Below are 24587 nucleotides of genomic sequence, written 5' to 3'. Positions count from 1 at the left end.
GCCTCCACTCCGCTGACATCCCACAGTGCGTGCATATGTGACCTGGAAGGTCCCGCTGAGCAGGAGAGCCGTTTATGTTTTGTGATATTGGTGGAAATGGCTGGAGGGGAGAGTGAAGTAATACGCTGCTGAGATCATCCCTCACCCGGGCCTTCGCTTGTCTCTTTTAATCCCTTCCAGATTCAGTGCCTTCCTGTCTGCATTCAATGAATCTGCCACAGTCCATTTCGGCAGGCTCTGCCACAGCCCCCGTCTCACAAGACGAGATACCCCCGGCCCGTGGTGCTTTCCACTGCAACAACCACTGACCAGGGGCCTTGGAGACAATACATTTCTGGGGGGGGACAGTGACAGCCTTGGGGACTTCTCAATTGACCCTATATAAATCGCCCATTGTTTGCGCAATGCAGGCTCCGGTAAATGTACACAATCATATAGTTTGGACGTGAAATAGGGAGGAAAGAAGGCATGCTGTCAGTTTGAAAGTATGTTTCATTGTTATTTACATTCACAAAGTATTTAGATCAAATGTGAAAAACATGTTGATTAACCTTGCATCTTCATACACCAAGCAAATAAAGGTTGGAGGGAAAAAAGGAAGAACATACCTTTTGTGTCCCTCACCTCATGCAAATTGAAACCGCACTAGAGATATCAAAAGCGATCAGGTACAATAGTTGTAAATTGTGCTCTGAAACCATAGTTCTAATAACACTTTTGGTCCTCTGTGCGATCTTGGGCTGGTCAGCTCCACATCAGTCAAAACTGGGAGCATTTACACTGAAGGAGCTCTTGGTGTTACAGACTATTTAATACATGTGATTCTGTGATCCTTGTATAAACAGCAGCCATATGATCGGCTACTCCTGATGCATCAAGTCACCGATTATAAAGAAAAGATGTCAGAACTCGACTATTCTAAGGTTATTACAGTCCAGTTTTGACTTGCCTTCTGCCAGCCAAGGTGAAAGGCAGGTCAGGACATTGAACATAATTGAAGCAGCTGTTTAAAGCAACAAATGGAATGTTGCTTTTCTTTTTTCTGCTCTATTTTAATAGCTTAAAATTACAGAAGCTATGCACTAAGGTGTTTCCCAACCTTTTGACTCCTGAGGACATCCACTGAATCACTACTGGAAGCAGGGGACCCCCAAGCAATTTGTACAATTTAAATTTCAAACATTAAAACAGTAGATCACAAAAAATACACAAGCAAGTTCACACCAAACAAATACTCGAATTACTAAAGATCGAATTATTTTATGTTGAAAAAATATCCAAGAATCGAACATTTTTAATGGGAAGGTTGGCGCTGCATCTCAGGTGACTAACTTTTCCATGTTTGGTCGTATTTAGGAAAGCTGAATCCTCACGCCAGATTCATTTCCCAAGCGATTTCTGTTTTTATTTTTTAGGTACGTAAGATCTGAAAAGGCTTTTTCACATAAATATGTGGTGGGGAAAGGAAGTAACCCATAAGGGCCTCGCATCTCTCCATAGCCTCTCTGTCACGTATAATTCATTTGTTTAATAGCACCTCTAATACCAGTGTAAGGTGTTGGAGCACATAAAATACTGTTATTTGCATGATACATGCTCTGTGCAGCAGACATATTAACCGTCTGTGCTACCTTAGATGAGTCAAAACTGCCACTAGACAAAACCCCTACCTCTCTCCCACAGGTACCTTAAACACCAGAGTTATCAAGATGTTTTTATTTTTTCCCGGAAGCCTCTGGTGACTGCTAAGAAATGGGTGTGGAGCGGCAAAGGGATGAAAAATAAAAAAAGAACACTTCATTTGTGTATGGCTGCCGTCTCTCCTCTGTCCTCTTCTCTTCCTGTGTCCCGGCAGCACGGAAGCACATAGGCTCCCAGACTCCCCTAAGCCAATCAAAATGCGGCTGTCACCAGCATGTTAGCAGCGTCGTGATTGGTATGAGCAGCCTGGTTCAGTAGTCAGACAGGGAGTGTTCATGTTCTCCACTTGGCTGTGCAATACAGCCGGGTGGGGAAATACTAAGTGCGCATGTCTGTTTGGCCACCCCAAATGGCTGGCCAAACCGCCATGCACACTTATGGTGCATATTCCACTCCTCCTCCATGTGACACAGCCCTGCCTAACCAGCCCTAATTTGGTTCTGCACTGAAAAATAAAATGATAATAACATTGTGTTATCATTTTATTTTTCCTTTTATGCAATGCTCAGAGTAGTAGGGGAATGCCCCTCCCCCTTAGCGGAGGAGCTGCTGCTGCTGGATGTACAAGGAACTTTGCAGTGCTTTTAAAACTGCTGCATAAAGGAAGTAATACATATAAAAACACATGTGTTTCTAGATGCCCCAGCTGGAGAAATGCCTTTCTGCTGGCCTAGGTCTGTGGATTCCCTGGGAATGTGTCACAGACCCCTGGGGGGCCTCAGACTACAGGTTGGGAACTGCTGCACTAGGGTTTTAAGTGGCTTGTGGGTAAATTGATGGTGTGGTATTCTATGGGCTATTGTACCCCTTGGCGTAGATGATAAGGATACTGCAAGTCATCTTGGAGATCCATACTTTATAAACAAGGATTGGCAAAGTCCATAGCTCTCACCTATGCAGAGATATTGGCTTTGCTAGATTGTTTTAGCCATGCTGTAAACTAGCATGGCTGCTGTTCAGCGTGGCTATAAGTTAATGGCATAAAGGAGAATGACATATCATAAAGTGTAGTCGATTGGTTTGGCATAGACTGTCGAGGAGTGAGTAGAGTGTCGTAGATGGGAGTAGTGTCAGAGTGGAGTAGAGTAGAGAGGAATAAAGAAGAGTGCAGTGGCATAGAGTGGAGTAAAGTAATGTGGAGTACCAGAGAGAGAGTTGAATAGGGTGTCGTTGAGCACAGTACATTGTGGTATAGCACAGTGGCATGGAGTGGCATAGAGTGGAGTATCGTATCGTAGATTGAAGTAGAATAGAATGTCATGGAGTAGCATAGAGTGGAGTAGTATGTCATAGAATAGAGTGGAGTAAAGTGGCATGGAGTGGTGTAGAGGAAATTGTGTATAGAGTCACAGAGTGGAGTAAAGTGTTGTATAGTGGCACAGAGTGGAGTAAAGTTTAATGGAGTAGCGTGTCGGAACAGAGTATTATGGAGTTCAATGTCGTAGAATGAAGTGTCGTAGCATGAACTAGAGTGAAGTGGTGCAGAGTACAGTGGTGCAGGGTAGATTGGCACAGAGTGCATTGGTTTTTAGTAAAGTGGTGTAGAGTGCATTGGTTTAGAGTTGAGTGCACTACTCTTGTAGTGAAGAGTAGAGCTGCAGAGCAGGGTGTTACAGCACAGATTGCAGTGGCACAGATTACAGTGGCACCGAGTGCAGTGGTGCAGTGGGCTGTGTCATAGGGTGATGTGGTGCATGGTAGAGTGGAGTGCTGCACTATAGAGTGGAGTAGAGTGCAGTGATGCAGCATAGAGGGGTGTAGAGTGTAGTGGCATAGACTGCATTGGTGAAGAGTGAAGTAAAGTGGCACAGAGTTGAGCGGTGCAGAGTAGAGTGCAGTGGTGCAGAGTACAGTGATGTAGAGTTCAGTGGCAAAGTGTGCACTGTTGCAGAGTAGAGTGTCATAAAGGGCAGTGGTGTAGGGTAAAGTGGCATAGAGTACATTGACATAGAGTGCAGTCGCATAGAGTGGCATAGACTACAGTGGTGTAGAGTGATGTAGAAAGCAGTGGTGTTGAGTGCAGCGGTGCAGAGTGGAATAGAGTGGCATAGACTAGAGTGGTGCAGTAAAGTACAGTGGTGTATAGTAGAGTGGTGTAGTAAAGTACAGTGGTGTACAGTAGAGTGGTGTAGAGGGCATTGAAGTAGTCTACAGTGGTGCAGAGTAGAGTGGACTGGTCTAGACCAGAGTGGGGTAGAGTGCATTGGCATAGAGTAGAGTGGTACAGAGTAGAGTAGAGAGGTGCAGAGTAGATTGCAGTGGCATGGAGTGATCCAGAGTAGAGTGGAGTGACAAAGTGGAGTATGCATAGTGTGGTAGCACACTGCATTACAGGCACCACATCTTCAACTGAAATTACCATTACATTTGCAAAGACATACAGTTTTACTGATAAAAAAAATATGTCAATGTGTGGAAATGTCATTACCTAGTGTACCTAGTGTATTGATTTGTTTAGATTATCTTAAAATATTTGTTTCCACTACACTCATATTCTTAAGTAACTGCAAATTTCATTCACAAACATTTGAAGTTTGTTGTGTGGTAGATAAAAATAGCATCATTAAGCCTTCCTCCACCACACCCTAAGTAGCTAGCATGATTGTCATATAAGTTCTCTCACTTTGAAGTCAGAGAAAGAAACATAAATGCCAAGCTCCATGGGAAGACAGAGCCTATAATTTGACCTTGGTCTTTGAAGGCACGGCAAGTGACACAAGATAAGAACAATATTTAAAGGCGTTTACAGACATCAAACACAGTTTGAAGGATACAGTATACACAAGATGCTCTACTGGTTCAAGCTGGACAGCCTAAATCAAATACAGCTAGCAAATAGAAACCAAGCAAATGTAAGTTGCAAAGCCAAAGGTAAGCAATGGGTGGAATACATTCCCAGTGAAGCTTTCCAGATGTCCTCTAAATGACTTTAGCAAACCGGACAGCTTCGATCTAATGAACTCAGCCTTCAGCCTAGTTCCTATATATTTTTATGGAACTCCTCTGTGACTGCGACAGCCAAACTGTATCTTGCTATTTAGGGCCTTTTACACATGCTCTTATGGGCCAGGACTGTTGTATTGTCCTGTATAACATTATGAAATGTGTGCAGATTTATGCCAATGCATTGATACGGACACTGTATTTCTGATGTCTGGCTTGGCTATCACCAGGGCCACTGCATTTATGTGATTGTGCGCTGCAGTGTTTTTCGCATAGTTATAGACTTGCTGCATTTTCCACAAAATCTAACATCTGCTGCATAATCTGCAGATTTAAACAAAAACGGTTCAAAAGTTACTAAAAGCGCAGCAACACGTGTTGGTGCACAGTGCAGGGCCCCTTTGCAAATGTTGACTTCTAACTTTTCTTTTGCATGTTACTATATTTAGGTGTTAAGCTGGTACTAATGAGGTGAAACCTAAGCCCAGTGAGTGTTAACAAGTGTAACAATGACAAAATAATGAAATACTATCACAAAATGTGTCATATTATGTCACATAATTTGCCTCTTCTGCCTGCATAACTTAATCAACCTTGCCGCATAATTTGGCCCAACCCTGATGCATAATTCTAGTGGCCCTATCACCAATGTATCCTTATGTAACTGTTATTCTTTATTTGCCATTTTTCCTGTCTCTACTCATAAAAATTGAAAGTTAATTAAAAGAATTATAATACAAGTCAAACGAGAATGTTAAATACAGAGAAGATAATATACTTAAATATGCTTAAGTATGTTACTATAACAGCAACATAACTAATAATGGGTATGCAAACTGCCTAAAGTGAAAAGTGGCTTTTCCCTGTTAGCCACGCTGTAATCCAACCCTTTATTACTTAGATAAAAAACACTTGGCCTGATTCACAAAGGTAAACTTAGACATTTAATATAAATTTAGACCAAACGTCTAATTTTACGATTTTTGGGAATTCACAAAGAGCATTTACAAGTACTTTACGTCTGCACTTGGGGCGGATCTCTGTTACGTGTATATGTTGAAAAGAAACACCCTTCTAGCTGCTGAATTGTATAGTGTGAAAAGGTAAAATTTCGCCTTCCCTGTTTCAGTAAATGGTGTGGTCCTAGGCAACTACAAGAACTCAGGACATAAGTCCTAAAAAAAGAAGTGGGGGGACTAACCTAGTTCGGCAGTATGCAAGTGGCATCACAACGCATAACATCATGTCATGGGACATTCCTGTTTCAGGTCCTGAGCTCGCCCCCCACGACCGCAGCACCAACCTGCAGCCTCCTGCCTCTGTCCCCCGACCACGCTGCTGTTTGCGTGTTCGAGGCCCTCCTCCACCCGCAGGCATCCTCCTGCGCCTCATCCCTGGTGTCTAGTGGGCTCTGACAAGCTTCACTTGACCCGTGTGCCGCTTTCCGCCGTCGTGTAAGTTGTTTTCTCATTTTTCTGCGCCTCCCTTGCGCTTCTGCCCCCGCCGTGCCCCTTCTGATTGTGCCACTTTTTCGCCACCCTATAGTGCGTGTTACTGTTTTCAAGCGCCTCGCCTCCGGCGCTTCTGCCCCCGTTGTGCCCCTCTGATTGCTGTTTCCCCGATTGTTTACTGTGCCATTAGTGTATTTCATATTGTGTGTTTTTCATATTGTGACTGCCTTTAATTTTGCTTGATTTTTTGTGCCTTCGTGTTTTTTGCCCCTTGTGCGCTCCCCCTTGCTCTCCGCTCCCTGCCGCTGCCTCCCTACGGCCCCGCCCCCCTCGCGCCCCCATTCGCCGCTCCCTCCCACCTCCCAGCTGCTCCTCCCTCCCCCCTCCCTTCTTAATGGCTGGCGCTGCGCGTCGCGAGTGAGCGACCTCTGACCTGTTTCAGGTCCTGAGCTCGCCCCCCACGACCGCAGCACCAACCTGCTGCCTCCTGCCTCTGTCCCCCGACCACGCTGCTGTTTGCGTGTTCGAGGCCCTCCTCCACCCGCAGGCATCCTCCTGCGCCTCATCCCTGGTGTCTAGTGGGCTCTGACAAGCTTCACTTGACCCGTGTGCCGCTTTCCGCCGTCGTGTAAGTTGTTTTCTCATTTTTCTGCGCCTTGCCTCCTTGCGCTTCTGCCCCCGCCGTGCCCCTTCTGATTGTGCCACTTTTTCGCCGCCCTATATTGCGTGTTACTGTTTTCAAGCGCCTCGCCTCCGGCGCTTCTGCCCCCGTTGTGCCCCTCTGATTGCTGTTTCCCCGATTGTTTACTGTGCCATTAGTGTATTTCATATTGTGTGTTTTTCATATTGTGACTGCCTTTAATTTTGCTCGATTTTTTGTGCCTTCGTGTTTTTCGCCCCTTGTGCGCTCCCCCTTGCTCTCCGCTCCCTGCCGCTGCCTCCCTGCGGCCCGCCCCCCTCGCGCCCCCATTCGCCGCTCCCTCCCGCCTCCCAGCTGCTCCTCCCTCCCCCCTCCCTTCTTAATGGCTGGCGCTGCGCGTCGCGAGTGAGCGACCTCTGACCTGTTTCAGGTCCTGAGCTCGCCCCCCACGACCGCAGCACCAACCTGCTGCCTCCTGCCTCTGTCCCCCGACCACGCTGCTGTTTGCGTGTTCGAGGCCCTCCTCCACCCGCAGGCATCCTCCTGCGCCTCATCCCTGGTGTCTAGTGGGCTCTGACAAGCTTCACTTGACCCGTGTGCCGCTTTCCGCCGTCGTGTAAGTTGTTTTCTCATTTTTCTGCGCCTTGCCTCCTTGCGCTTCTGCCCCCGCCGTGCCCCTTCTGATTGTGCCACTTTTTCGCCGCCCTATAGTGCGTGTTACTGTTTTCAAGCGCCTCGCCTCCGGCGCTTCTGCCCCCGTTGTGCCCCTCTGATTGCTGTTTCCCCGATTGTTTACTGTGCCATTAGTGTATTTCATATTGTGTGTTTTTCATATTGTGACTGCCTTTAATTTTGCTCGATTTTTTGTGCCTTCGTGTTTTTCGCCCCTTGTGCGCTCCCCCTTGCTCTCCGCTCCCTGCCGCTGCCTCCCTGCAGCCCCGCCCCCGAGCGCCCCCATTCGCCGCTCCCTCCCGCCTCCCAGCTGCTCCTCCCTCCCCCCTCCAGCGCCACCCCCCCTGGTCCTCGCGCCCCCCGCATCTCCTGCGTCCGTTACTCAACCAACGAACTCGGCGCACTCAACCCCGGCCCCTCCGCAGAGTGCTTCCTTGCAACCCCAAAGCACACAAAAGGACCTTTCTCCTGCCGCACCTGCAACTTCTCCTGCGACAGAACGGCGAAGCCAACAACAAGAACTTCCAACACCAACCACCTGAACTGCATCCTCATCAACACACGCTCCGCACGAAAACACGCCATCGAACTCTGGGACTTACTCGACACCACCGCCCCTGACGTGGCCTTCCTGACCGAAACCTGGTGGAACGACTCCTCGGCCCCGGACATCGCAATCGCCATACCGGACGGATACAAAATCACCAGAAGAGATCGAACCAACGGAATCGGCGGCGGAATAGCCATCGCCCACAAATCTACCCTCAAAATCCACACCCACACGGACGACACCCTCAAGACAGCCGAACACCTCCACTTCCAGATCCAGACGGACCCCAACACGACCCTCAGAGGAACCCTCATATACCGCCCTCCAGGACCAAGAGCCCCCTTCAGCGACACCGTCGCCGACCTCGCGAGCACCCACGCCCTCGCTTCCCCAGACTACATCCTCCTGGGAGATCTAAACTACCATCTGGAAAATAACAACAACGTCAACACCGCATCACTGACCTCCAACCTCCTCAACCTCGGACTCCGTCAACTGGTCAACACTCCCACCCACATCGCCGGACACACTCTTGACCCCCTCTTCACCTCAAGCAACCACATCTCTTTCAGCCACACCTCCGAACTCCACTGGACCGACCATCACTGCGTCCACTTTTCCTATAAGAAAATCACCGAACACCACCGCATCCCTCTACCTCCTCACTGCCGCTGGGGAAAAATCACCCAAGACCAACTAACCAGCACCCTCGTCAAAAACCCACCACCCGACAACCGACCCGAGCACTGCCGCCATCAACCTCCATCAATGGATCCTCGACTGCGCCAACACCTTAGCCCCACTCAAGAAACCCACCGCCAACCAAGGAAAGAAAAAACCAGCCTGGTTCACAGACGAACTGACCGCCTCCAAAAGCCTCTGCCAGAAGCTCAAGAAGAATTGGATCTTAGAGCGCACACCCGACAACCTCGCCTCCCTCAAAGACGCCAACCGTGAACACCACCAACGGATCCGAGTCGCCAAGTGCGCCCACTTCACTGAACGCATCAACAACAACGCCCACGACTGCAAAGAACTCTTCGGCATCGTGAAGGAACTCTCAAACCCCAACGCCAACTCCAACGACATCCCGCCCTCCCAGAAACTCTGCGACGACCTCTCCACCTTCTTCCACCAGAAAATCACAACCATCCACGACAGCTTCAACGCCACTCCGCCGCCAGACCCCACCCCTGACATCTCCACAGACGCCTGCCGCCTCACCGCCTCACCGCCTGGACCCACGTGGACGACACCGAAACAATAACAACCATGAACACCATCCACTCAGGCTCCCCCACGGACCCATGCCCACATCACGTGTTCAACAAAGCCAACGCCACCATCGCCCCCAAACTCCGCAAGATCATCAACCTCTCCTTCGACTCCGCCACCTTCCCAGACAGCTGGAAACACGCAGAAATCCAACCCCTCCTCAAGAAACCCAAGGCTGACCCCAACGATCTCAAAAACTTCCGACCGATCTCTCTCCTCCCTTTTCCAGCAAAAGTCATCGAGAAGATCGTCAACACACAGCTCGCCCACTTCCTCGAAGACAACTCCATCCTAGACCCCTCTCAATCCGGATTCAGACGAAACCACAGCACCGAGACTGCACTCCTTGCCGCCACAGATGACATCAGAACTCAAATGGACAACGGCGAAACTTCGGCCCTCATCCTCCTCGACCTATCAGCCGCTTTTGACACAGTCTGCCACCGCACCCTACTGACCTGCCTCCATGAAGCCGGCATCCAAGATAAAGCCCTCAACTGGATCTCCTCCTTCCTCTCCGACAGAACCCAGAGAGTCCGACTCTTCCCTTTCCGCTCCAAAGCCACCAACCTCATCTGCGGCGTCCCCCAAGGCTCCTCCCTCAGCCCTACGTTGTTCAACGTCTACATGGCCCCCCTCGCTAAACTGGCCCGCCAACATCACCTCAGCATCATCTCCTACGCCGACGACACCCAGCTCGTCCTCTCCCAGACCAAAGACCCACTCACCGCCAAAACCAACCTCCACGAGGGAATAAAATCCATCGCCGAATGGATGAACGACAGCCGCCTGAAGCTCAACTCCGACAAGACGGAAGTCCTCATCCTCGGGCGCACCCCTTCGGCCTGGAACGACTCCTGGTGGCCCACTGACTTCGGACCCCCACCCACCCCAGCCAGCCACGCAAGAAACCTCGGCTTCATCCTGGACTCCGCCCTCACCATGTCCAAACAGGTCAGCGCCGTCTCCTCTTCCTGCTTCAACACCCTTCGAATGCTCCGCAGAATTTTCAAGTGGATCCCAACAGGAACCAGAAAGACGGTGACCCAAGCCCTCGTCAGCAGCAGACTTGACTACGGCAACGCACTCTACACAGGCATCCCAACAAAAGACATCAAACGACTCCAGTGTATCCAAAATGCCTCCGCCCGCCTGATCCTCGACATACCCCGCCGATGTCACATCTCCCCTCACCTGAAGGACCTCCACTGGCTCCCCGTGGACAAGAGGATCACCTTTAAACTCCTCACCCACGCTCACAAGGCTCTACACAACACCGGACCTACCTACCTACCTCAACTCCAGACTCAACTTTTACGCCCCCACTCGTCAACTCCGCTCTGCAAATCTCGCCATCGTCCCCAGGATCCAGCGCAAGACCTCCGGCGGCAGATCCTTCTCCTTCCTCGCCGCCAAAACCTGGAACTCTCTCCCCACCTCACTACGCCAGACCCAGGACCTCCTCACCTTCAGGAGACTCCTCAAGACCTGGCTTTTCGACTGCTAACAGCTCACCCATTCCCCCCCCCACCCCCCCCCCCAGCGCCTCGAAACCCTGACGGGTACATAGTGCGCTATATAAATGAAATGATTGATTGATTGATTGACATTGCACTTGGCATCACAACCCATGACCTCAAAGAATATGGCATCAGATCCTAACACCTCAAGACATATGTTTAGCAGGTCTATTATGAGAACATTTGAGCGCTTTACTATATTTAACAAATGAGCTTTTGCTTTGGGGTTGTGCCAAAAAACGTATGCAACCTTGACACAAAATCTGGGCCTCAATTTATAAACTTATTTTTTAGAGGCTCTGCCACCGAGAAATTTGCATAAGGGAGAAATGTGGCAGTAAATCAGTTCTGCTTAATTGGTGCAAAGTCTGCATTTTAAAATATCTTGTGGGGGTGAAGGCATCTGCTGAAGAGATCTTTGTGTGCCCAGTATATCTCAGGGAATAATAATAATGTGTATATGAAGTAAAGCGCGTGGACTCCCTGCACTGGATTAAGTAGCTCTATAAAAGAAACAAAACAAAATAGTGGTATTTAAATTGTTATTTGTGTAAATACTGGGGCAGACCAACACACCTGAGATTCTTACAGTGCATACCTATCTCTTATATGCAGGGACTGAACAAAGTGAAAACCATGTCTCTCTTAGATACTTATGAAGTAAAAGCAAGCTGTGTGCTTTTCTTTCCTAAATAGCAGCTAGGTGTGAGACTCCAGACAGCTTCTAGCTAGAATAATCAAACAAAAGGATGCCTGATGGCCCCTTAATTGCAATCTTTGTCCTGGGCCAGCATAAATTTACAATCGAAAGCCCTCTTTCATGCTGCCCAGAAAGAAAGAAAGTGCTTCTGAAAGTGTGTGCAGGTGCTTCTGAAAATGTAAAAATATATCTGGACGAAAATTGCCCTGCAGGCTAGAAGTGAGGGAGGAAATTCTTTTGTCCCCTTGTCCTCCCACCCTCGTCCCCAGTGTCCCCCACACTCCAAAATCTGGGAGGGATACATCCCCCGCATCCCCCACACTTTCTACGCCCATGCCACTGACATTGATTCCTCAGTAAATCACCCTAGACGGTGGCTCTTCTGGTCAGTCTGTGCAGCTTTAAACCTGCTACATGCACAACGACTGAAGTATATTTGCACGTATTTCTTTATTTCAGGTGTACGGTAAAGAGCTGACCTGCTTGGCATACAAAATCTTCTAGTTTGGGTGTTGAATCTTTTCAGGAACTCCATTATGGACAAGGTCAACTAGGCTCAGATTTCGATCATTAGAGCGTTTTAACATTGGAGCCTTGGGGGTTTTGCTTTTATACTGAGCCCATAAATTAGGACTAAATGCATCCCTTTAGCAACTGATACTCAGGGTAGCAAAGTCGAGAAATTCAAGTCTTACTCATGGATGTAGTGTGGGGTTAGAAATGAAGAGCTCAATATACCAAAAATCGTAAATCAATAATGGGACGTGCAGCCAGTGCCTATTTTTTTGAAGGAAAAATAGTTTACTTAATTAACACACATGACATAATGTGCATAAATGGATCAGCAACAAATAAAAACTGTGATTAATGTTATATTAATTGACACACTTGACATAATAAAAACTGTGATTATTGTTATGTTTCAGTGTTACTGGGTGATGTAGCCTAGGATACTCCCATGGGACAACCTTACAAACTTGCAAGATACTTTTCATTCCAGTGTATCCTCCTCTTGGCTCTGGGGGTCTCGATTGGTAATGTGTTTGGCAATTGGGAATCCTCAGAGAGTGACTGGGGGATTTGTTTAAGGGCTATTTCCCTTTGTGGTGTTTCAGCCCTCATGTTCTCCTTTCCTAAGCCTCCCTTATAATGCACAGTACTTTTTTGGTCACATTATGCGTGACACACGCCAAGCTTGTATCGTTTGGTCATCTTGGTTGGCCCTCCCATTGTAATGGGAGTGTGCCTCATGGTAACTGGAGTCTAGAGAGCTGTGACCTCACCCAGGCCAATTCAGCTGGAGTGAGGTTGGCGCTGCATGCTGGGGCAGAGTTTAAGTAAGTAGAGACAGCATCAATACCAGGTGAAGAGGTGCAGTGTTTGTGCGTCGGTGGATCTTGTGGCTTGAGAATCTTATTTGGAAACAGGCACAAAACCCACCTCCCAAACAGCTAGTATCCATCCATGGTAAGCAGTAGTTCCTAATAATGGCCAGGTATTTTCTGTCCACTGATGGGTATGAAGTCTGTTCATGCTTGAGGGATCTTGAGTTTCAGCCTTGCGGAGCAGTCATCTTCAGACTAGTACATTCTGACACCTTCTTGGCCCGACCTCTACTGAGAAGTATCTTCTTCAATCAAGGCCACCTCTAATGTCCCTCATGAGCAGTTGTTCAGAACTGTCCCTCAAAGTAGAGTCCAGACAGCCACTTCTGGCAGTTCAAAATCAAGTTCCAGGTCTTAAAGTTTCAAGGGGAGTGGTTGTGGATGCCCAAGCCCTGGTGAAGAGTTTCTAGTCAACACTGGTGTGGAGACCCTAGAATCCAGTAAAAAATCTTGTCTCTCTGGGTGGAAGTTTTTGCCACATCTTTAAACAAAAGTTGCTAATGGTAACTGTATATTCCAACAGTCAGTTCAAAAAGAGGTTGTGGTGAGTTCTGCCCTGCTGCTTACTCCTCACAGATTTTTCCAGCCAGGGTCTTTGTCACAAGATTTGAGCAGGATGTTAGGGTGGTGCTGGGAGTCTCATTTTTGGAGAAGCTGCCCCTGTTAAGTTTGTGTTAGCCTGTAACGAGTATCTGTGAAGGTGCTTCTGCCCCATCCTTACCTGCTGTGTTGCTAGGTCCGGAGACAGACCGCTTCCCCTCCAGTCAATCCACGCAGCTCCTGGAACAAGAAGTGAAGGAAAACCGATGTAAGGAGGGCAGGGGTACGAAAACAACAACAGTAACCAAGGACTTTTGCATGCAGGAACGGAGACCAGGAAGTGACTCCCCAACCAACAAATTCCATTGGATGCACCTGAGAGATCAACCGGAAGGAGGGCGAAACACAGAACTAAGAGAAAATAGAGCATGGGGAGGCAAAGGAGCAGAGAGAACGTGAAGGAGAAAAGAAACAAAGAGAAAGTGGATATATCGAGAAGCAAGAACAACAAACGAGATGTGTGTCGGATACGGGCTGTGAAACCCCCTCGGCTGCAAATCAGATGCATCGCAACCTGAAGGAGGAAGCCGACCAGAAAGATGCTGATCGGAGAGAGGAGGAGGACACCTGGACGGAAGAATGGTCGTGTCCATCGCCTCGTGGCCCTCGCGGTGAGTGAACAGGGGCCAGCAGTGAATATTGCGGGGAGGGTTTATTTTGTGGTATACTTTCATTTTTTCTTACTTCTGTTCTGATGTGAGTTTTTTTTTCTTTTCCAGTTTCTTCTGTGTTTTTATTTTTTTCTCTGGCTTGCATCTGAGACCACTTCTTTCTTTCTTCTCTACACCACACAGATCGGGGAGAGGGGAGTGTTCCGCTGAAGACATGCGGCATCTCTTCCAGTCACCATGGTGTTCTCGTGCATGAATACAGTACCATTCCCCAGTATCTGAGAGCTTATCCACCCCTCCCACAAGCATAATCCTAACACACTGTTCCCCAGAAGAATGACACTACATGGGTGTATTGGTGGTGGTGCATACTATAAAAGAGAAGAACTTACAGCAGTGTCTCTTCTTTCCCCAAGGATGATGGCGGGAGATTAGCAAGAATTCTAAAAGAAGGAAAGAGAACAAGAGAAAACCATCACTCCCTGGTCACAGTTGAGCCACATACACAGGACGCACCTTAAGGAAGTAAAAAAACAAGAGAAGCATTGTTATTGCTGCAGTGAACACATATTTACTTGTAATAAATGCCAAACTTCAACCACAACTTAAGCCTTATTTCCGACCCACCATTCGACTGTATCCCTACCAGAAAGAATGGGCAAAAAAAGTGCAGGGGGTAACTCCCTAGCTTCAAGTGTGCCCTCTGTGTCTCTTCCTTAACACTTCTCAGCCTGCTGTACTACAAAAGATCCCTTCATGTTCTGGCAGGAAGCCCTGCAACTCATAGCTACAGTCTCCATCTTAGGAACCACTTGCATGTAGCAAACTGAAAATTGAACACAGTGTGGCTACAGCAACATGTATCATATTCGCTCTCCATCCATCCTCTACACACCCAAGTAATGGTACAAACATTAAGCATCTGTGTCTGCGTTTGGAAGGGCGGAGGACCCAGTTGCATGGGATGGCAACCAGATCTGAAAAAAACAGGAGAAGCTGGTAAGCCATCTTCTCTAGCTGGTGACTGATAAAAGACCTTTTGTGCTACTAGAATCTTGCCGCTGCAGTAAGAAATTAGGTTATTAGTTGTGAAAGATGTCAGTCCTTCACAAATAATAGGTTCTTAATTGTCTTATTATTGAGAAGCAAGTAACTCATTGTAGCACTTAACTCAATCAAGCAATCGGGACAGAGAAGCACAGAGCCTAATCAGGGAAGGTGGTGTGAGATGGAAAAACCTGTGGTGAAACCCTTACACAACTTTTTGTCCCAATAGGTCTTCTGACTCCCTTTGCCTGCTTTGTCATTTGTCTGGCTCCTGGGGTCCCCCTCTGCTGCCAACCAGAAGACTACCCTCCTGCCTGCACTCTTGGGCCCCAGAGCCTCCTGGCTGTATTGCTGAGCCCCAGGATGGCACTGGATTACAAGTATTCCGCCAACTGCCCCTTACAGTGCAAAAGGGGCCAACACCACTGGTTTTGGAGAGACCCAGTCCTAGTCCTGGGGTCAGCTGGAGTCAAAGTCTTTAGTCCATCTTGGCAGGGCATCAGGTGGCTCCTTTTTCCAGCAGGTCATTCTTTATTCTTCCCAGAATCTTCTTCTTTGTCTCTATCTTGTGCAGGGGATTTTAAGTGGGGTGGGAAGTTTTAGAATCAGGCAAAAATGGACGATCACATGATGCCACAACTTCCCTTCACCCATTACCCAACCCGCTTGCACAGCATTCTGGGACAATCCAATATGGCTTTCTCAAATTTAAAGACCTTAGTTCCACCCATAGCTGATTTTACTGTAAGATCCATTTCCAACAAAACTTCAAAAATGAGCCTCTCCTGTGCTGGCTTCAGAATTTCGCCCTTCCTCCTTTGTGCAATGTGCCTGGGCTGTCTTAGCCCAGCTGCAATGTGACAATCTAACCAGATGCAAATTTTCCCCAGACCCCTTTCCTCTCCCAGGAACTGGGTCAATCTCTGTTGATTGCTCCTTTTGTGAGGGGAGGCCATTCTTCCCTCTGCTGTGGAGAATAGTAAGGAACTTGGCCCAGATGGGGGGACAAATGCCTGGATTCTAATTACAAACTGAGTCAGAGAATATGATAAATCCTGATGTCCCATCAGCGGTGGCCCCCGCAAATAATTTTGAAAAAATAAACGTACCTTTTCCTTCTGCCGCCTTGCTCCTCTTCTGATGGCATTGGTGTCCCAGCAGTCCCTGGGACACCAGCACATGGTCCCCACAAAATCTTGGCATTGCTCTCATGCTGTACATAGCATGAATGAGAGCAGTGTCAGGATTAGTCCCAGCGTCTTGTTCTGCCGCTCAGACACTGCATGGGAGTCTGTGCAGTTTCTGCACAGCCGGGTTGGAGAAACCTAAGTGTGCATGTCAGTTTGGTGGGCCTGAAATGGCCGGCCAAACCGACATGTGCACTTAGTGCCCTGGCTCCACTCTCCCTTCTTCCCCCTCCCATGGACCAGCCCGCCCTTCCATGCACCTCTGGCTGAGGCAGCAGATGAAAAATAAAACAAACACAAAGCATCATTTTAATTTTCAGCTGCCTGCTCTTAGCCAGAGGGGCAACACTACTTAGCCATTGCGAAGGAACCCCCCCTGCATCCCATAAGATGTATGTGTGGTTTGTTGGAAACTGCATACCTAAACTCAGTGTTCATGTTTTACCCCAGTTTAACATCTCGCTGGACTGTGCAGGCCTAACTGGTGCGAAACTGCACTTTAAGTCACATTTCAAATAGATGTATAATACCCTGAAGACACTACAGATTTTCCTGTAACCCTACTGATCTATATATGGATGTTCACTAATATTATAACACCTACCCCAGGTCAGGACCTACCCTTGCTGAGTCCCTCCTACACCAGGCTACCAGTGCACAAATACCGGGCTGCACACAACAGTAATCTCACAAGTGCAGCCTGCAGACATTCACACACTTGTCATATTTCTTGGATTTATCTTTGCCCTACAAACAAGCAAAATGTGTACCGCACACTTGAATGGGAACACCCGCCCTGTGAACTTCCATAACACTCCATAATAAGTTCACCCCACCCCCCAACAGCATTCAATCTCACCATCCCTGGACGATCAAAGTGTTGAGAGACATGAGTATGGGTCTGGAAAAATTATAAATGGAGTAATACGTACTCGGGAATGATTATCGATAGTGTAGGCGGATGACACATCAAGACATTACAATTGAACATTGATACAATTGGGTATTTAGAAAGTAGCCGATATGTATGGGTTACCTCAATTTGACATAGTACATTTATTGCCTCTGTTGATGGTGGTGCTCAGTTTAAGGCAGGCTTAATCAGTTTTCTTACTAGGAATATTCTGAAGAGCATACCACCTGGTCCTCACAACTACTTTTATCTGCTGCTCCATTCTGCTGTTTAATTTTCCATACTGTTACTTGGTTTGTTTTTTAATATCTAGGTGGCTCCCAATCTGAGGAAACACACAAAGATTGGCTGTAGTCCTTGGCTCCTATTGGGGTAAAGTTGACCCCAAAAGAGCCCCCCTGCAAAGCATTATAGTGATGCAGCTCCACCTGTCACACATAAGCTCAGTCCATCATATACCTTTTTGTGTTTCTTCCTCATTGTGTGTGGGAATCCTTAAATATCCGTGCCAGGCAGCCCTCCTTGAATAGAGACAGTGATCTGCCTACCAACAAGCGTCTGTGATAGCTCACAGAGCATGTGGAAGCACAGCACACTACTTTCTGCCCAGAACCAAAATACTAAAGGGTGTGCTAAAATCACATACTTTGCTTTTGCATAATAATATGAAATCTCTGCATAACTATGCAAAATGCTATATTTTAGTGCAAACTGCATCTTCGGGTCAACATGTGATACAAGGGCGCATTTTGCACTAAAAAATAGTGAAAATAAAAGCACACGAAAAACAACTGCTAACCTTCTGTTGTTTCTGTGTATTGGTGGTAAAACGTTTGTGGTAATGTTCACAGCAATGGTGCATAATTACATGAAGTGGTGTGATTCCAGAATTTTGTGTAAATACGCCTAGCAGGAATAAAATCCCATAGTTAAGTAAACTAAGATGACGTAATTTCAATTTCACTCAGGCCTACAAAATATGCATGCATTGAATGCCTTGTCTGTAACTCTGGAATACACATCTGGCCTTCAAGAATATCTAGTTGAGTAGCAAGGGTGTCAGAGTGATCACTAATGCTAGCGTGAAAAATGTGCCATTGTGACACCAGTCTGGTTGTAAAATACAGCCATATTTGAGATAGAGAGGACCCCCTCACACTCTTTGTCCCTTGTGCAATTGCCCCTTTGACTATTATTAGCTACAGCCCAAAGAATCAGGGGTGTATCTTCAGGAGGGGTGTTTGGGGTGTTCCCTTGATAGATGTACTTTCTGGTAAATAGTTTGGTACAGGTGCATTCAGTCGTGTATTGGGAGGTGTCTCTCAAATTTCACCAGTAATTTTTACATAGACACAAACAAAAATGCACACACTCTCTCCCTCTCTGCTTTGAAAGTCTTAAAAAATATTGGTTATTTTACACAAAATTGTGTGTTCTCTCACTCATTTTCCAATGTCCATTATATTCACCCAAGCGACCTCGGGTATCTAATATACACTGGAACATGCGTCAATAATTAGATTCCCTTGAAATGTCAACCCATATCTAGTGTCCACAGTACAAAACAAGCATTTGCAATGAAATGGGTCTCACATTTACTTGAGTTAGAGCTATTGGCATTGTAAATTCATAACTGGACTTTTCTTGCCACATAAATTGGTCAACCCTGCCACATAATGTGGTCTTTTCCTGCCACATAATTTCAGGGACCCGGCCTATAACTAAAGCGCATCCATGCACCTTATTCTTCCATCTGCAGCGAAATATGAAAAAGTTGCCATTTAGCATTCTAATTTAAATCTGCCATACGAATTCAAAAAGAATAGCACTTTTACCACCCCACCATCAGAGTTGCTAGCTGGCTAACACAATTCTCAAAACAAGACAGCCACGGAGGAGTAACAAGAGAAATTAACTAAAAGGGTCACCCAAACATATCAAGAGTGTTCAAACAGTCATAGTGTAATAAGGATGTTAGGCAGGCCTGAATCATGGTCATAATTGCAATAAAGAGAGACTAATAAAACATATACAATTGTCATATAAACTCAATGAAAACATTTATCAGAAATAAAGGTTGGGCATTAGACGATAATGCTCATAACAGCCCTTAGAGGACACCACAATGAAAATAGCATTTGTAAGAAATATGGTCATGTTACCATATAGTTAGCCCGACAGGGCATAATCACATGAAAAGAAAATGACTGAAGGAATTGTAGTGTAACCATATATTTAGCCCCTAGAGTGCATAGTGCATTGCACATTTTCAGGACTAGCAAGCCCACTGCAAGTTCACAAACAAGACCCTTAAAACGCAAACTACTCTCAGCTGTAAAACAAAAGTCCCAGCCATGAGACAGGTTAAAAAGACACTGAATGGAGGGAGGGGTTATTATTTTGTGGTCCCCACTAACCTAGTGTGGGTACCCAGAGAGGATCTACACAGAAAGAGATGGTTGTGGTGTACGTTTTGAAGGTGGTCCATTGTCCTAGGACCACCACAGGCCCAGTTGTCAGCAAAAATGTTTTGTAAAAGAATGCCCTGCAAAGCATTATGCAACTACCGAGTGCAGCAAATATTATAGTATGTTGACTATAATGCTCAGAGCAGTCTCCAAATGACACCACAATAAAAATATAATTTGTAAGAAACATGGTCATGTGACCATTTAATTAGCCAATAGAAGGCATAACCCCATGAAAATAGAATGACACAAAGTAAAGTAGTGTAACCATACATTTAGCCCGTAAAGGGCATTGTGCCTTATAAATGTTCAGGCCTTGCAGTCCTACTTCAATACTAAGGCCCTTAGAACACAAATTACCCCAAGCTGTAAAACAAAAGGTCCAGCCATTAGAGAGCTTAAATAGGAACTGAATGATGGGAGGGGTTATTATTTTGGGGTCCCCACTAACCTAGGGTGGGGACCCAGAGATAATCTAAACAGAAAGAGTGTGTCATGCTGAACGTTTTGGTGGTGGTCCTATTGCCTAGGACCACCACAGGCTTAGTTATGGGCAAAAATGTTTTGAAATAAAATGTTTGCACAGCATTATGGGGTGACTTTTACAGAGTGCAGTGAATATTGTGCTGGAATAACTGTGTTGCAGATTTCTATGTTTTTTAGTAAAGCATTTATCAATTTTAAGTGTTTTGGGGAAGCTATGGAGCATGAAGGGGAGAACCAAATAAAATGACTCTGATTAAGTAACAGTGTGAACAATGTGACCAGCACTCCAATACTGCCAACAGAGTTGGCGCTGTTGGCGCTGTGAAGGCCACGGCTGCCATGGAGCACGAAGTGGAGAGACAAATGAAAGAAATAGTTCACCCGTGCTGAAGTGTATCAGCAATCGTGCAATTATCTCTGTAACAGGGTCAGTCTTCAAGGCGGTAACAAAACCGCCCTAAGGCGGGACAAACGTAAAGCAATTACCAATGACATCAAGGAATTTTTGAAAGGCAAGCCCATAAATGAGAGAAAGTAGTGGGTGTGAGGTGGGTGTGGTTAAAAGCCCAGAATACTTACAACAGGTCAAAGCACTTGCTCGCTTGACCTAAAAAAGGAACTAGATAGATAACGACCTCACAGAAACAATCCTGCAGACTGATTTATTTCAAAGCAGCACCTACAACCTATCAATCAAGCTCCATCTTGGAGGATAGATGCTCCAAGATGGTGCCTGATTGATATGTAGTAGGTGCAGATTTCCTTTTGATGGACATTGGAAATTTGCATACTATTAATGCATCCCAAAAATGTGAAGATTTGCCATGGATGACGTTCAATACTTGACTGTTATATCAGTTGCTAGATATTGAGAATACTTGCTATTTGTGATAGTTCTTATGAGTTTTGGGGCAAAATACGAGAAGGAGTTTGCTTTTTTGGAGAGTTTTAGGGTTAAACTAATATTTAGTGACCACCGAGGTGGACACTCTAAGATGGCACAGAGTAAAAAAACGGCTACTGACCTAAGATTCCCTGTGAACAGGTGTTGTGGATTGTTGTTATTTAGAATGCCCTTTAAAAAGCTAGGCCTGGCCTTTTGAAAACGTTTGGTATCCGTGGAAACTCCGTTGGATCCCTCTGGCCCCGCCACAGTACATTCAGAAAGTAATCGCTGGCACTTTTGAGAAACTTTGTTGGGTGGCTATGTTGTTGTAAATAGAGGGTAAATATGGTAAATGTGCCTAGCTTGTCAACGCTAAATACTATATTGAACGTGATGCGATACCTGAAAAACATTAGTGCGAGCACTTGGAGAAATTTTGCTTGAATTGCCATGCCGGATTGTCCATATGGATGTGCGTTGCAGTATGGGTATGTGTTGATTCTTGCTGAATGGCGTACTTTTGCGATTAATGAAGACTCATGGTGCGTTGCATGGAAAAGTTGTGTTGCAATATGAATGTGGAGCTCGTATCGTAGCGTGAGATATATTTTCTGCCTGATATTACTGATATGGTGTGGTTCATATCGGTACACGTGGGTATGACCACGGTCTGTCAACTAGGTGTCTGTTCCCTAGTATATGTATCAATTAATGCAAGCCATCGCTGTTGTAGCTTGAGGGAAGTGTATGACTATGATTATTGTGGGGTTGGCCTTTTCCCCAAAATTTGGGTGGGAGACTTTAGACATTAAAATTGATTGACCCTGTAATGAGAATGATGGTAGTGAGTGCTTAGGATAAGGATACGTGGTATAATTTAAATTAACTTGATAGGTATGGAAGAAAATGCAAAAAAATAATACATTTATTGTAAACAGTGTTTTGGAAAGACCAGTGAGAATTGCTCCTCTTTGACACACTTATGCTGAATTCATATGTGATAGTAAGTATTGTAGCCTTGTATATATTTTGTATGACTGTTTGTTCCATGGAGGCAATATTTTGCAATGTATTAATGTTCAATAGAAATATATGCTGGTTGGTGGTTACCACGTGGGAAGGGCTGTTCTTGGAGAAACTATAGGATGGTATCCTACTGTGGGTAAACAGGTATGGGATATCATGAGGGATGGGATTGTTGTGCTGTAAATTAAATGGTTACACAAAGGATAAGTTTAATTACATTAATTTTGGGAATTAATATAGGTTACTAGACTTGTGCTGTTTGAGGTTGTTTATGTGAATGTTTAATGTTGGGTATTTATGTCTGTATTTTCTAGGCCCTGATTATTTTTTTGTACTTGGGACAAATACATTGGCTGGGTCTGTTTTATCAAAGGATACAAATTGCCAATACAAAAAACTGAAGAAGCCTGTAACTGTGATGACTGGAATTTTGTTCAACATCATATGTGGACTATCCATGAAAATTGATTGATTGCATTGACTCCATGGTTTGTACTTGATTTAAGTTAAAAAGACATGTTTTTGCCCTCCCATCTCTTATGCTTATTTTTAAATTTGACTAGATGATTTTAGAATCATTTCATGTTTAGATGAAAGAGCAGGGGTTTATTTATGGAACACCCACTTTCTATTCTCAGTTTCTATATTGGTGTGGTTGTTATTGCTTGTATCTTCATTTGATGAGACTGAACCGAACGTGATGTTTCAGCATGCCAGCTGTAATCCTATACCTTTTCAACATTTTCATAACTTGTATATATCTTGGATTGATTACTGATTGGAAATAAATTACCTAACTTCAATTACACTTCTTTAGGCCGCAAGGTGCTGAGCATTAGCAAGACTCGCCCCACATGGGCATAGCTACCAATAGTGTAGCAGGTGGTCAGTCTTATTGCTCAGAGCTGTGGGGGGACCTTTGCACCTCAATTATGGGTGTTTTAATACAACTGAAATTGGGGTAAGGTCACTCATTTCTTTGCAGCCCCCTCTTAAAGCCCTGGACGTAATTGACTAGCCTTGTGTGAGGGAGTTTGTGAATGCTTTTATTGCACTATTTTGTACTGAACCACTCATATAGTGCTTGCTACTTCTATGTGGGTTCCAAAGCACATGCCTATATGGGTCGCAGGCTACACTTGTTAGGTGTGTGGTTGGAAGTGCAATTTCTATGTTTGATCATATGTGCAAAGTGTTCCCATGTTGTACGTTATGACTACCTGATGTGTGGATATCATGTTATGGGATGCAGTGCTAAGCAGTGTGAATGGATAAAGAATTGTGAGAGACAGGCTCACATTTATACTTTTCAGTAAGTTGCCTGCTTTGAACAGCTCTGCAGGTCTCTATATGGTATTTCCTATGTTCTGAGCCTACTTAGCTGGTAACAGCACTGGGTTGTACATTCTGCGATGTTTTGTTAAATGATTATGGTGCTGAGCAGGCATAAGTCAAAAGGAGAAATGGTGCATAGATCTGCTAGGATGGACTTTGTTACTATCCATCCGTATCTAATTGTCATTGTGAAATGTCACAAAGTGGTCGTAGTATATAGCTAGTTGGGACCTGCAGTGATGGACTAAATTAAACTCCACCACAGGCAGATCTAGTCAGTTATTCCATGCTTGTTCAGTTGGTGATAGGTGGTTTATTGCTAAGTACTTGTGCTCAGCGGGCAGGGCCGGACTGGCCGTAGTGGGCATCAAGCATATTCCTGGTGGGCTAGAAGGATGGGGGTCGGTTTTTCAGTAGTGGGGCCGGTTTTGTTACTGTGGCCGGTTTTGCAGCAGTGCTGCAATATCAGCCCTCAGTAACAAAAGAACAAAAGCAGCAGTGCTTCATCTCCCCTTGGGGATTGATCTGACAAAATTGCCTGGGCTGCTTTAGGTTCCAAGTCCGGCCCTTGCAGCGGGTGATGAACATGATCCTTAGCAGTTTTCAGTGTGAGTGTGTCAATCACTAGGCATCTACCTTCAGTTAAAGGTGGGTATAACCTACTGCAACTCATGTGGATGACCTTCAGTCAGGCCCTACTTTTGTAGATTTCTCAAATGTTCTTCTTTGTATGCAGGGATTTTTAGTCCCATTAACCAAATAATTACTGCAGGATAACTACCAAAATACAATGACAAAGACAGAAATGTATCAAGGATGCCGTCAGCACTAACATGAGCAGGGAAGATGGAGCCACTATCCTCTGCTCTGATAGAAAAAAAACTGTTATAATGTGGGTGCAGTTTGCCCCTCGTATCCCCTGGCCGGTACCGCTGTTCATGCTGTACTATTGATGGCTACGCACCTGGACAACGGCTGCGCTGAATGAGGTACTCACGAATGGACCTCAGAAACTAGAGCGGCCGCCAACACAATTCAGCATGCTGCGACATACAGTCACACTTTCACCGTGTTGCGGTGCTGTTGGCAGACTGGCTGGCTCGCCATGTTGACATGGACCAGTTGACTGCTATGGACGGAAGATTTCCATTTCCACTGCTGTCAATAAAGAAACTTTCACGAGGTCTAAAA

Source organism: Pleurodeles waltl, chromosome 9 (genome assembly GCF_031143425.1).
Source record: "Pleurodeles waltl isolate 20211129_DDA chromosome 9, aPleWal1.hap1.20221129, whole genome shotgun sequence".
Classification (NCBI taxonomy): Eukaryota; Metazoa; Chordata; class Amphibia; order Caudata; family Salamandridae; genus Pleurodeles; species Pleurodeles waltl.
The sequence above is the reverse complement of the archived record's forward strand: the minus strand, read 5'-3'. Positions refer to the sequence as shown.